Source organism: Dasypus novemcinctus (genome assembly GCF_030445035.2).
Source record: "Dasypus novemcinctus isolate mDasNov1 chromosome 12 unlocalized genomic scaffold, mDasNov1.1.hap2 SUPER_12_unloc_1, whole genome shotgun sequence".
Lineage (NCBI taxonomy): Eukaryota > Metazoa > Chordata > Mammalia > Cingulata > Dasypodidae > Dasypus > Dasypus novemcinctus.
In genome coordinates, this window is record NW_026688129.1 from 1,890,165 (window position 1) to 1,903,570 (window position 13,406).

A 13,406-nucleotide genomic window follows, 5' to 3' on the forward strand; every position below is an offset into this window, starting at 1 on the left:
ACTTGCTTGAATTAAAAGTGCAAGAAGAACTCCTGAGTATTCTATGCATTAGGCCTGGCTCCCAGTGCAGGACAAGGGTGCTGACATCCAGGCTACAGGCCAGCGAGGACAGATGGAAGAGTGGGATGAGAGAGAGGGGTTACTGGCAGGGCCCTGTTTCTTCTCCTAGGAATACCCCACATCACCATTCTCACTCTGATCGATACATACTCAGTAACTTCATGACACCCAGGCAAGTGGATGTTTAAGAACCTGCTCCTGAAACTGATCCCCCGAGAATTAGCACGGGGATCCCCACACCCATGGTCCTTCCTCTCCTGACTCTCACTCCTCGGCTCCCCTCCCCCTGGGGCCCATCCCAGTGAATACATGGCCACTGCCACCACCCGCTCGACTAAGACAAATTCTATTTTGGCTCCAGGAAGACATGCCTGCCTTGTTGCTGTCATAGCCTCTGGATCCCCTTCCCGATTCCATGTGCCACCGCCTTGCAGTCCATCCATGTCATCTCACCTTTTTCCCCTATCCACAAAATCCATTCCTAGAGCCCACTGCTACCACACTAGATTCTGCTTTATAAATTTGCTTTATGACTCAACCTGTTCCTCTGTCTCCACCCCATCTGTTTGTGGGAAATCTATGCCGGAATCAGGAGTTTCAGCTCACCCAACTTCATAGCCTCTAAGACCTTCCTGTCTGATACAGTGACACTCACATGCAAAATGATGGGATTGACATAATGAAACTACTCCATTCCTACCCTTCATTGTACCAGATGGGTTTCTCTCATTAATATTCTTATTCTCTGTGTAAGAAGAAACTCTATGGGATGACAATATTAAAATAAATTATGTTTTACCATGGAGAAATATCACTGATGCACAAAAGGCCAACTGATCTGAATGCCTTGGAATTTCTTGTTGGTATTAATCTATAGCTCTTCTGGCCATATTTTACATGTACACACAAAGATATGGAGATAGCGAATGGGTCCCAGGGTCCAGCGTCTGTGCATGTGCAGGAATGCAGGCCAAGTGAGTTCCTCTCCCTTGGAAAATGCTGAAATCACATAAACAGGTGAAGCACTAAGTATTTCATCAAGAGTCATGGGTACTCCATGGGACAGTGGAAAGCTGAGTGCCCTTCCCAAGAAAACCTAATGAACGTGCCTCTACGACAGAAACACCTGAGATCTGAGGGCTCAGTAGTCATCAGGAGAGAAGGCAAAGGCGGTGAGGCAGGGAGTGCGAGGCCAGAACCAGGTCGGTCCTTCAGGGAGCCCAGGAGGGGCTGGACTGAGTGGGATCAGGACCAACGAGCTGAAGCTCTTCCCAGGTGCAGGGAGTGGAGGGAGGGACGGGCCTTCCTGCAAGGGTCCTGGGCTTCCTCTCTCATCTCACCTCCAGCTTCAAGTTTCTGGCTCCCTCCCTACTCTGAAAATCACAAGCTATGTTCTTAGAGACATGCCCATCAGTGTGGGCAGAGCCTAGACTGACACTGAGCAAGGTGGAAGACATCATGACTTTCCCTTTTGCCTTTCTTTTGTGCCCTGGGAGCCCCAGCACGGCCCCCAGTACCTTTCCTCTACTGACTCAGAAGAGATATGAGGGAAATGACTTAACACAGGGTTTAATGGGATTCAGGAGAGAATGAAGAGAAGCTATACAAGTTAAAATAGTGATGACTGCTTTCTAATATGGACACTGTGATGGTGATACATATCCAGTGAATAAAGTGAATACCTGTGAATTTTACACTAGAAATGTTCCAAGTTTAAGGCATAATTCAAGGAAACGAGTTGAACAGGGAGATCAAACATTGCCAGAAGAAAAGAGAAGGGGCTTGAGTTATGAATTACAGAGGTAGAAGAGGAAAACTGGGGGCATTCACTATCCACTTGGTAGTAATAGTTACACAGATATATGTCTATATATTTCCTGTGTTTTTTATTGCAGTAAGTTATTCACGGGAAAAGGAATAGACTTTAATTAATTTTGAACTCTAAATGTTCTCACCAAGGGAGTGTTTGAGTAGGTGAAAGCTCTCTTGCACCTCTGCTCTTTTCAGGGTTCCTTCCAAAATCCTCGAGTTAACTTGACCCATTTACCTGGAATTTCTGCATGGTAATGAACTTGGTCAAAGTGTGGACATTTTCCCCCCCAAATTTCTGAAAATTATGCCTATGAAGTTTATTTATTGATCATTTTCTATTGTCAAGTAATGCTTTACCTAAAATTTTCCTTGCATTCTCCACAATTTCACTATTACCTTGTCAGTATAGATTCCCTTTTTTCATATAAAGTATTTGTTGTAGGGTTCCATTGGCTGCTCCCACCCCATAGACTATGACACTACTTCATCAGCACCTAAATTTAACACTGAGCCCCTGGGAAGGAATGAGATTTATCCAGCACTCCACTTCCAGAACCAAGCATGTTGCACTCTGCTGTTATACAACCCAATGCTATGTTGTAAAGACTGGTTCTGAGAATGAAAACATACCAATGTTATAACACTATAAATAATTCTGAAAAGTCTTGAAGAATGTAAAGATTTTAAACTGAAGTAATATAATACAGGAAAGACTAAAAAATGGTGACACAATCCCGGCATACAAATGAAATGGCCTGCATTTCAACAGAAAGTTACTTTTTCAACAATTTATTTAAGGTAGAAATATGGAATACCTTGACAGAGCCAGTACCAAAATGGCTGCACAACAAAATGAATTCTGAGTATTCTCATTGACTAGTGCCTCAAAACTTCTTCATTATGTTATTATTACTGATTCAAGTGTTATAAAATTTTAGCAATCTTGCCATAAACACAGTCTTCATTAAAAAAGGAAGTTTGAGATCACTTTTCAGTTTCCTATAGCCGTATTTTTCACACCCTTCAACTGCCTAGTGCTACAATTGCTAATTAATTAACAATGCAGGCAATTCTTAATAGACAAATAGCTAATCTAAGGAACTGTCAGGTATGAGGCAACCTAATCCTGGATGGGGTATTCAGCAGAGGACAGTGGTGTTAGTCCTGTGGGACAAGGAGGACTTAAAGCATGAGGATCAACTCAGAAAACTCTTTCTGTCCAACTGACTTCTAGGAAATCGCTGATTGGTGAATCCTTTCCACTGAGAGACAATAGCCCATTCACCAAACAGACACACACCAGGCTGCTCAATTCAGTGATCCCTGGGCTGGTATTGAGACGTCACGAGTAGAAATGTCCCCTCCATGTCTAATTGCTCAATTTGAAAGGAAAAGTTAGATGTGCACTACATACTGCATCATTAAGGTTCACCTTGAGAGTGTGTGTCTACCTGGAGCTTCCTTTGCTGACACATCTTGGAGAAAACATGATTCCTATCACCGAGAACAGATCCAGGTTTCTGCATTACTCATGAAATCACTGCTTCTCCCACTCTCTACCAGGGATCTCTGGACCTGGGACTGTCGGTGACTTCCCACTGGTGGGCATGAATTTAAGCAGTGGGGAGACCATGGTCACAGCATGTAGGTCTGCAAAATAGGCCTGAACTCTAGGGGTACCTTTGACTACACAGCACTCCACAACTGAGGATTCTCGTGGCAACCTCAGGAATCAGCACGTCCTCCTAGGGTCAACTTTCCAGTCCTTCCATGCTCTCACTGTGCCATCTTCTGGCTTCTCCCCAAGGTAATCCTGTACACCATCACCTTCCCTCATTAACTGAAAGGATTTGTAATTCTAGAAACCACTTACATGATTAAGAAACTTCGTATATCCTTCAAGTCTTTATTCCGATTCTGATCCAATTCCTCAAAAGAAATTATGTTGTCCTGCCCCATGCTACAGATGGAACTGGTAGAATTCATTGTCTCATGCTTTCTGCAGCAACTACAAAATGTAAATCTGATAGCCCAATGGTCTCTGCTATAAAATCTTGGCTTACCCTGAGCAATCATGTTCCTCCTTCACTCTCCTTCTATCTCACTACCTTCTCTCCCAGGCTTCCATGATTATCACCTGCCTCCAGATGATCTCCTTACTTCCCAAACTCTGCCACCAAAGAAAGAGTTTTCAGTCACCCAAGATATCTACACTATATCTTTTTCCTTTCAATTCAATTAAATAATATTATTGAATAACCATCTTAAAATATTTTACATTCAAGTCCATCAGTTCTAGGAACTGCTTTTATGTATCCACGTTTCAAGCTCAAATCATGTTTTTATTGCTATTCCCTTTCGGTGAACATGCATATACACATTCCTACATATTATAAAAGAGTACATGTATATTCTGAGATTTTTTCTGCTTCAGAATGTGCTTGAAACTGTGAACAGAACATGCATTGTCCATCTCTGTAAAGGTCTCAGTCTGAGAATTTCCAGACAAAATTGGGACCACTCTGTAGAGGCCCGTGTTCTCAAGGAAAAGGAGGAAGTGGGTAATCCTGGCATGGACATAGGGGTATCATCTAAGAAACTACTTTCTTCTCTCCATCTCATGTGGCATCAAGTAATAGGCCTGTACACTTAAAGACCTTTATAACTTATGATTCTATGCAAAGCCCTTTAATTTAATATCACATTTCTTATACACACACATATGTACAGAGCGTCAAAAATATATTGTACATATAAATGATGAAACAACAGAATAATGCATGATTTTTTTCATACAAAGTGTACTCATGATACATTAATTTAGAAAAAATACTTCAGGCATGTATCAGTCATTCATTAGCATATTATTTTTCCCTAAATAGACAATGTTATAATATAAATGCATCATCAAGCTCCCCATTAGAGTGAACTGAGATGCCAGTAGATGAGCAAAAACATCGTGTCCCCCTCCTCCTGCGTGCTGCAAGCCACAGGTTTCTCAAGGCTGAGCTTGGCTGACAGTCCTCACAGAGAGGCCACACCTCCTCAGAGCCGTGTGTGGGTGAAGTCCAGCAAGCTCCCACTGCCTGCACCTCGCCCTGCTTGCCCTGCCAGAAAAGGCTTCCTCATCAGCGTGACTTGTGCTTGAGGAGTAAGAGTTCCTCTTACTGGTAGTGAAGGCCCACGTGCTCCTTCAGTGCCAAGCACAAAGGAAAAGACAGGAACCCCCTTCCAGAACAGGCTTCAGGCTGCTGGCTTTCTGATTCCCAGGTTCCTGGGGAGAGGCTGGGACATGAGGGGGATGGACAGTGCTGGGAACACGATCCAAGTGTCCCAGCCCTCCTCCCAGGCAATGCTTACCCACCTCCTAGGCCACTACCCCCAGGCCAAGCACCAGAAGAATTCACTTTTAACCCAGGCTATACTCAGGCTCTAATTCTAACCCCCTTCCCTTGAGCTAGCATTTCCTGCCTATTGAGGTACTGTATAAATTCACACCTGCACCTTCCACGAGGGGCCAAAGTCCTTCAGACCCCCTCCGTTCAGAAAGCTTCCCCATAATAAACTTCTGCCTGCCTGCAAGCCTCAGTTTCTGGGCCCAAGTGAGTGCCACTTTTTTCTCGAACAGGCCCAAATCAATAAATTCATCCTGACCCAAATTTCTTTTCAGAGATCTCAAAACTGTAGCTTCAAGAACAAAACCTTCTTTCTCCACAAAATACTTAAGGGCTTAAAAACACTCTAGGCCAGATCCCTGCCTCTTATGAACATTGAAAGAGTCATACCATGGGATGATATTTTGGATCACTATTGCCAACTCATGCTGAAGCCAGCTAGTAAGACAGGGAGTCAAGAGTCAGATCTGGAACCTGGCAAAGAGTCCACGGGGACATCAGTAACCTCAAGATGGCTGCGGGACCCCACAAACGGTTCTGCCATCCAGAAGACCATTTCCTCCACGAGCCAGGAGAAGCCCAGGATATTCCCCAAGGACTTAATAATTGGGCCCTCCTGGGGGATTGATGGGAGAGGAAATCAATCAAAACAACAAACAGCTGCAACACGTACCCTACCATTAGCAAAGTGTGGAATAATTTACAGTTTGAACGCAAGCGCCAAGCTCTCTTGCTCTCTTGCCTTCCCCCTGTCTCAGTCCCAGTGCTGGGTTGCCCTGCTTCTGCCTTCTGCACCCTTCTCCCGCTGAGTTCTACCACATGGATCAACATGCAAGTCAAACCTGGACACTTATAAACTATAATGAGAAACTGTAGTCTGTAACTCAGCCTGCTTGATCACTTCTCAGCATCTTTCTCTCTACTTGGGACCTGTGATCTGTCATTTTCTCCCATTTCTCTTCCCACCCGACCTGAATAAATTATTGGTCTAACTCAACAGATGTGCTCTTCTTTTTTCCCCTCGATGAGCTCTTGAAATTCATTTCTGCAGCTCAGTCAAGAACCTAGACAAAATCTGGTAACAATGCCATGAACTGTCAGTAGCCTCTTGATTAGTGGAAACAGAGGGTCCTTAAAGTCCTTGAAAATAATCAGAGGGCAGAGTCAGTTTTACAACTCCCACCGGAGAAGCTAGCTATCTTACATACAGATGGGGATTCTCTCTCTGAATGATGAGATCATTCTCCTTGTAAGAATTTCAAACCAAAGGATGAGACGTCACTCGTTGCTGACGGCAATCTCCTCATTGATTGTAGAAGAATTCTGCCATCTATGTCATCAACTCACTGATTAAAGTCCAGGAAAGACCCTTACATTGAAATTAGCTCAGTGCTTTCTTGACCAAACAAATGCACACTTCACCTGACTGAGCTGACAAAGTCTACCCATTACACCAGCTGAAAATGGGCAAGGTAGAGACTTAAACCTTGAGGCTTTTCCTATCCTGCTTGAGCCCTGAATCTCAGCAGAGGTGCAAGAACACCTACTCTCCAGATCATTGAATTTGCCCAGAGCAACTAACAAAATGATCCCAAAAGGCAAGGAGTATCTACAACTGCAAGCAAAACATTTCCTTCATCTGCCCTATAAGATCTAAGCCTCCATGCTCTCTGAAGGAGAGCAAGCATCACTATTCCACACTCAAGATAGAGGAATGAACAAACATAAGCAAGGATGCAACCATGGACCAAAGTAGATCTTGTATCATTCAAATAACAGAAACTTTTTAGTGCTGATGCAACGGAAGTGGTCACCAGACTTTCTTTTGGGAGGGGGAGAGAAGAGAAGTTGGAAATCAGGACATTTTTAGGGAAACTGAATTGTTCTGCATGACATCGTAATGATGGTTATGAGCCATTATACATTCTACCAATACCTATAAAATTGCATGCTGAAAAGTGTAAATAAAATCAAAACTATAGAGGATAGAAGTAGCAGTGCACCAATATTCATCAATTCTAATATATGTAACATACAAATGGAAGAAAGTATTCATAGGGGAAATGGGAGAGGCAGACAGGTAGGTTATACTGAGAGCTGTCCCCTTGGTGGACTGATACAAAAGTCTTTACTTAAGAAGACACATGGAAGAGGAGGGAGCTCTGTTTCATTTCATCCTGGGGCCATGGGGAGAGAGGAGTCACTCACCTGTCACTTTGCAGCTGAAGAGAACAGAGCAGCTGAGCAGCTGAGCAGGCCTGGAAGGAACGAGCCCTATGACAGAGACTGAGGCAGGAAGCCCAGGGAGCCCAGGCAGAGGTCTCCTCCCTACAGCTTCCACTCGGGGCAACTGACTCTCCTGAGAAAACATTGAGCAGGACTCTTAGGGCCTTGTAACTGTAAGCTTTACCCCAAGTAAATACCTTTATAAAAGCCAACAGACTTCTGGCACTTTGCATCAGCACCCCGTTGGCTGACTAATACAGCTATAGTCTTTTTTCTTTTTTTCATATTAACGAACATATGGATTAGTGAGAGTGTGAAAACTGAGAATACTCGGAAATAACTGGTGTTGTTGTGAACCGGCCAACCGTATTTCAGAATATTTTCGCTGTTCCCAATGTGTTAAAAATAAAATTTTCATACATCTGGAAAATATCATGTGCTGGCGAGCATGTTCATAAATAATCAACATAGGATGAATCTACTAGTCTCTGACAACTTCCACCTTGTGTTTTACACATCAGTTTGCAAGGAAAACCACCTTTTCTCCAGAGCTCTGCAGTCACCCTGCTCTGCCACAAACAATGATCTCAGTCTTGTTTTCATCATTCACCAACAAGGGCAGCCAATCCTCACAACTTGTGTATGTGAATTTTAAATAAATGAACTAGAAGGGAAGCTGGCCATTATTAAAATCAAGGAAGTTTTTCTGTTTCCAGCTCATTTCCAGTCTCCTAAGCCCTAAGGCTCTGACAGGGAAATCATTAGTAACTGGCCTCCCAGCCAGGGGCTCACAGGCGGGCTCGGTTCAAGCACAGCCCTGATCAGCACCCGCTCCTTCAGTCCTTTCCTTGACAGAAATACCTGAACACAGACATATCCATGGGCCACAGATCTGTTACTAGGGTTGTCCTGATGGACATACACCTCCCTGGAGGCATGAGATTCCTATGCTATTTCGAAGAGGATAAATTTTCGAATCAAAACAACACATATTTCCATCCTTAGAATTCTGGTATTTAAGTCTGAAATAGAATTCAGATTCACTGCGCCAAATCATGGTATTTATAGGAATGTATCTCCTCTACAGACTCTAGGAGAGAATCTAGTTTCAGCTTCCAAAGTAGGGTTTCTTGAATTCTCTCACTCACGGCCTCTTAGGCCATGTTGAAAACTGATGTAATCAGTCTACTTCAGCAGTTACATTGTCTTGTTACGTCCTGCAACCTAATAGCCCTCTCATCCTCAAATAAGGACACTTGTCAGTAAGTATAGGGCCCACTGAAAACTCCAGGAATTCTCATCTCAAAATCTTGAATCATACCTGCAACGACCCTCATGCCATATCAGCCATCATTCACAAGTGTCTTGTTGAAGGACCTAGATATATTTGGGGCTACATAGTCTGCCTAATACATTGCCTTGGTGGACGAATCCTCAGGTGTTACCTTCTCAGTGGTCATTTTATTTTCTAGTGGACAGTAAATATGTGTGTTATTGTGTGTGTGTTTGTCTTTGATGTTTAAATCATTTTTGATAGGCACGCATGTGATCCATCTAGGCCTCTCAAAATGTGTGTATTGCTGTTCTTTACGTTTGTAATCTGGAAGTATGTAACGAAGAAATTATGCAAACAGCACCTTCTGAAGCAGAAGGCCTCTGTTAGTCTGGTGTATGCCCACTGTGGGTAGATATCCTTGTCAGCCCATGGGGAACAATGTCCCAACTGAGCTTCCCCATAGCTAAGAAGGGCTCTCCCACATGCACAGGAGGACCCCTGCTTCCTCGGTAAGGACAGATCCAGAATGGGAAAGTTTATGACTCTTCTCTGTGAACTGGGTGTGTGCTCAGGGAGATCATCTCATGGACTTGGAACTCCTGGAGTTCGTAAGTGTCTTAGGGATTGGTGGGTATCGAGATGAATGGTGAGTTTTCATCTCACTCACTGTGGCAGACCTTGTCCTCAGGTGTCCCATGTCAGGTACAGCAAGGGATGTCCAGCCCACATCAGGTGAAACGCTCAAAGACCCTTTTGTCACCTCCTATTTTGGTAGGTTCTTCATCACAGCGAGTGTTCCAACTAAGTCTGGATCCATCAGTACTGAGAGTACCATCACGGTGGATGAGTGGCACTGCATTTAGTTCTACTGCCTACTCCAAACCTTTCGACCAGAGCAGAACATCTATTCCAGAGATATGCCGAAGAACCAGCTCCTGTTTCAGCTGAGCTCCATGACTGTCTTGGAAAGAGCAGTGTATCACTGTTTAAGAATCACTGTGAGAGAAATGTAGTGGGATTCCAGGCACCAATGCCCCCGCACAGCTGGCACAATGGGGATGGCCACTAGGTGGAGTGAAGGATCCATGAATCACGGAAGCCCATCTGATGAACCAGGGCAGAGAGAGCTTAAGTAGGACCTTCTTGAATTAGCCTGGTTATTTCCTCTCCTTAGAAAACATCTTACCAATAGCGTCTACCTTTCTAAAATGTATGGGTATGTTTGCAGGTGCTAACCCTAAGTATATGGGATACTGTGTTTGATATTCTATATCAATATGTACGTAACACAGGTTATTCTATGCACATTTCCATGGGTTCATGTGTTTGCATTAGCATGTAGGTAGCTACGTTTTACTTGTGGGAAATGATGTGTGTGTGTCTGTGTGTGTCTAAGTTTCTTACTGTGGGAAAGAGTGTGTATTAGCTTGGGTGTAGTACTGTACGTGAATCTTACTATACGTGTTAGGCTGGGGTGCTTCTACTGGGTGTCTGAGTGTGGGTTAGCGTGTGACTGTGTTAGTGGTTTACGGCAATGAACACATGCCATTTATGGATCCTAATGTCTACATTCTTATGTGTTTATGTGGCTGTACATTGGTGAATGTGTAAGTGTGATTATGGTTTTGTGTCTTTTATCCCATTTCAAATTGGATGATTTGACTAAAGGACAGGACCATATATTTCTTCATAATTCCTAAATTTCCAAAACAAAATTCACATGCTGCACAAGTATGCCTAAAAATCTGAAAGTTGTCATTTGATGACATCTCCCCAATGGATTTTCAAAATTTCATCCCTGGCATGAATGCTTCTGGTTTCCAACTACTTTGTTTCTGAGCCCTTGGCTCCATGGCCTCAATTTCTCCTGAAACTTGCCTTGGACTCAGTCTTCCTAACCTCCCCTGGCACTGATAAGCTTCTGGCCCCTGGAATCCATGTGGCTGGGTCCCCTTTTCACCTGCTTGGCTAGAGAAGCTGGACTCCATGGTTCCAAACGCTCCCTCTACCTGCAGCAGGTCCTGCCCTGGCACTCAGTAATGTTGAGGTCCCCTGCACTTATCCTTGGGTCCCTGGTCTCCATCCCACCCTTGTTCACATCCCTGGACACGATGATCTTCACGTACCCTTGCACCTACCCTGTACCTACACTTTGATTCAGTGATCTTTACCTTTCCCTCACCTTCTCTTTGACATGATCCCTGAGGTGCATCTTCTTGACTTCCACCTGCATGAACCCTGGTCTTGAATTATGGGCTTGGTGTTACTGAGACAAACTTACCATCAATCCTGCTGTTCCTGTACAGCTGTAAGTCTGATCTCCTACATTCTTCTCTCTAATATGCGTCCGCACGGCATATCTTCACTGGTTTTGAGCATACAGGCTGATGGATGTAGGTGACAGCTAGAACTGTCCTTGGCAGGCAACTTGGACAGGGATGGCTGAGCTATAGCTGTGAGTCAGTATGGCTACTATCGCTAGCCAAGTTTTGCAGCCCTTGGCAGGCCCCTCAGGTTCAAACGCAGCCCTCGGTCATCAAAGCTACGTACTCTCCTCTCAGCTGCTGGACCCTACAGCTGTCCACAGAGCCACTCATCACTTGAAAGAATAGCTGTCCACTGGTACAGGAGAAACACAGACCCTTAGGGAATATTCCAGATGACAAAATCAACCTCTTCTGCCTTTGCACAACTCTGGCACTGTGGGGCCATGAGCAACTCCTGGAAGCCACTCTGCAGCGGAGATTTGAATCTGGGCTCACACTACCTCTCTTCATTTTATCTCACTCAGTAATACACCAACATACCCGTGGCTTTCAGACTATCCATTGGTGGACATGGTAGGTTCTAGACATTTTTCTTGGACATGATGGACTTGCCCTTCATAGTCTGCATAGTGTTTCTTCATTCCATCAATCCTGAACCCCCAAGGGTGTCTGCTGGAAACAGCTCATCTACTACTACTAGTTACTGAGGGTGAACTCAAAGGATACAGGAGAGTCTCAGAAACTCCCAGCCATTACCCAACTCTCACCCAGACTCCATCATCTGCACTCAACATTCAACACCTTCAGAAAACTCCTACAATGTCAATCTTCCTCTCACTCACATTCACTCACAAAGCCAATATATTTTTCATACAAAAAAAAAATTTCTATTAAACTTGCCATATTATGAAACTAGCTAAGCTACAACTCCATGATAAATCGTTGCTTCTCAGTTCTACTCAATGAATGTGAAGACCTCAGAATCCCGGGGCTGGGGCTCTCCTCTCCCAGAGTTGCAGGTTCAAGACTGGGCTGGTTTTAATCAGCTGGGTTAGGGACCCAGTTGTCATTTCCTCGCACCATAAAGCAAGGTTTAGTGTTGGATACTGGACAATGCCTAGAGCCGATATGAGTGTCCTGGTGGCGTTAGAAAAGGTAGCATTCAGGAAAATGGGATTTCCTATTATAAGGCTGTGCTAACCTAAAACTGATACCAATCATTTCCTTTTAACAAAAGAACATGAAACATGGAAATAAGTATCCATATACCTCCACTTCACAGATGTAAAACTACAAAAAGAATAAAAGACAAGTGACATGCCTATGAACACATATTCAGTAAATGTGAGCCCAAATCTACATCACTAGACTGGAATTCCTACGGGAACAAGACACAGTTTGACAAACTTACTGATGTTTACACCCTGGACAGATGCCTTTCTGTAGTGGGAATCAATTGTGTTGTGAATGCTTTCTAGTGTTTACCTGAGTAACATGCAGAGGACCAGCGTTCAGGAATTGTATTTCAGGAATCTCTCTCACATCATGGATCCTCATTTATGTCTCCATATCACCTTCCTTACCAATAGATCTACTTTATAAAACAGATTCTTGAGGGACAACTGACATCTCAAAAATGACATAGATTTAAATTATAAAATTCTTTATGTACTTTGATATGCATACACTCATGCAACCAGCACCACAATCAAGAAAGTGTGCAAATCCAACAACCTTACAAGTGTTCTCTTCTCCTTTTCTAATTCCTCCGTCCTACCTCTTCCAACCTCCCAAAACATGCCCACCTAAGGACAAATCTTTATGTTACACTGCATTACTATGCATCTTCCAGAATTTATAAAAATTGAATCATAACGTATGTGCTTTATTTCTTCACCTTCACTCAGTGTAACTTGGTAATCCATCCATATTGTGAATCCCAAGCATTCATGACTCTACTGCTGAGTAGTATTTCTAGTATTACAATAAATGCATATAGCCCAGTGCATTCATCTACTCACCTGCTGATATATATTAGGACTGTTTCTAGTTTCTAGCTGTTAGAAAGAAGTCTGATACACAGAAAAAAAGGGCCTATATTATTACTACAACAAAATTATTAAGAAAGTGAAGTAGTTTTATACGTAAGTATAATAGAGAAAAAAATTAACAAAAAGTAAAAATATTTTTTAAAATTGGGATATTAAAAAATAATGAAAAAATATTCCAAGAAAAAGTAACATGGTTTTTTGCATTTTGCCTTTCATCATGGTAAAACAGTTATCCTGTATGTACAGTGACATTTTCTTCAATTTATGCACCCACTGTTTGGTTGGTTTTTTTTTCTTTTTTTTTTCAAAGAAATTTTAC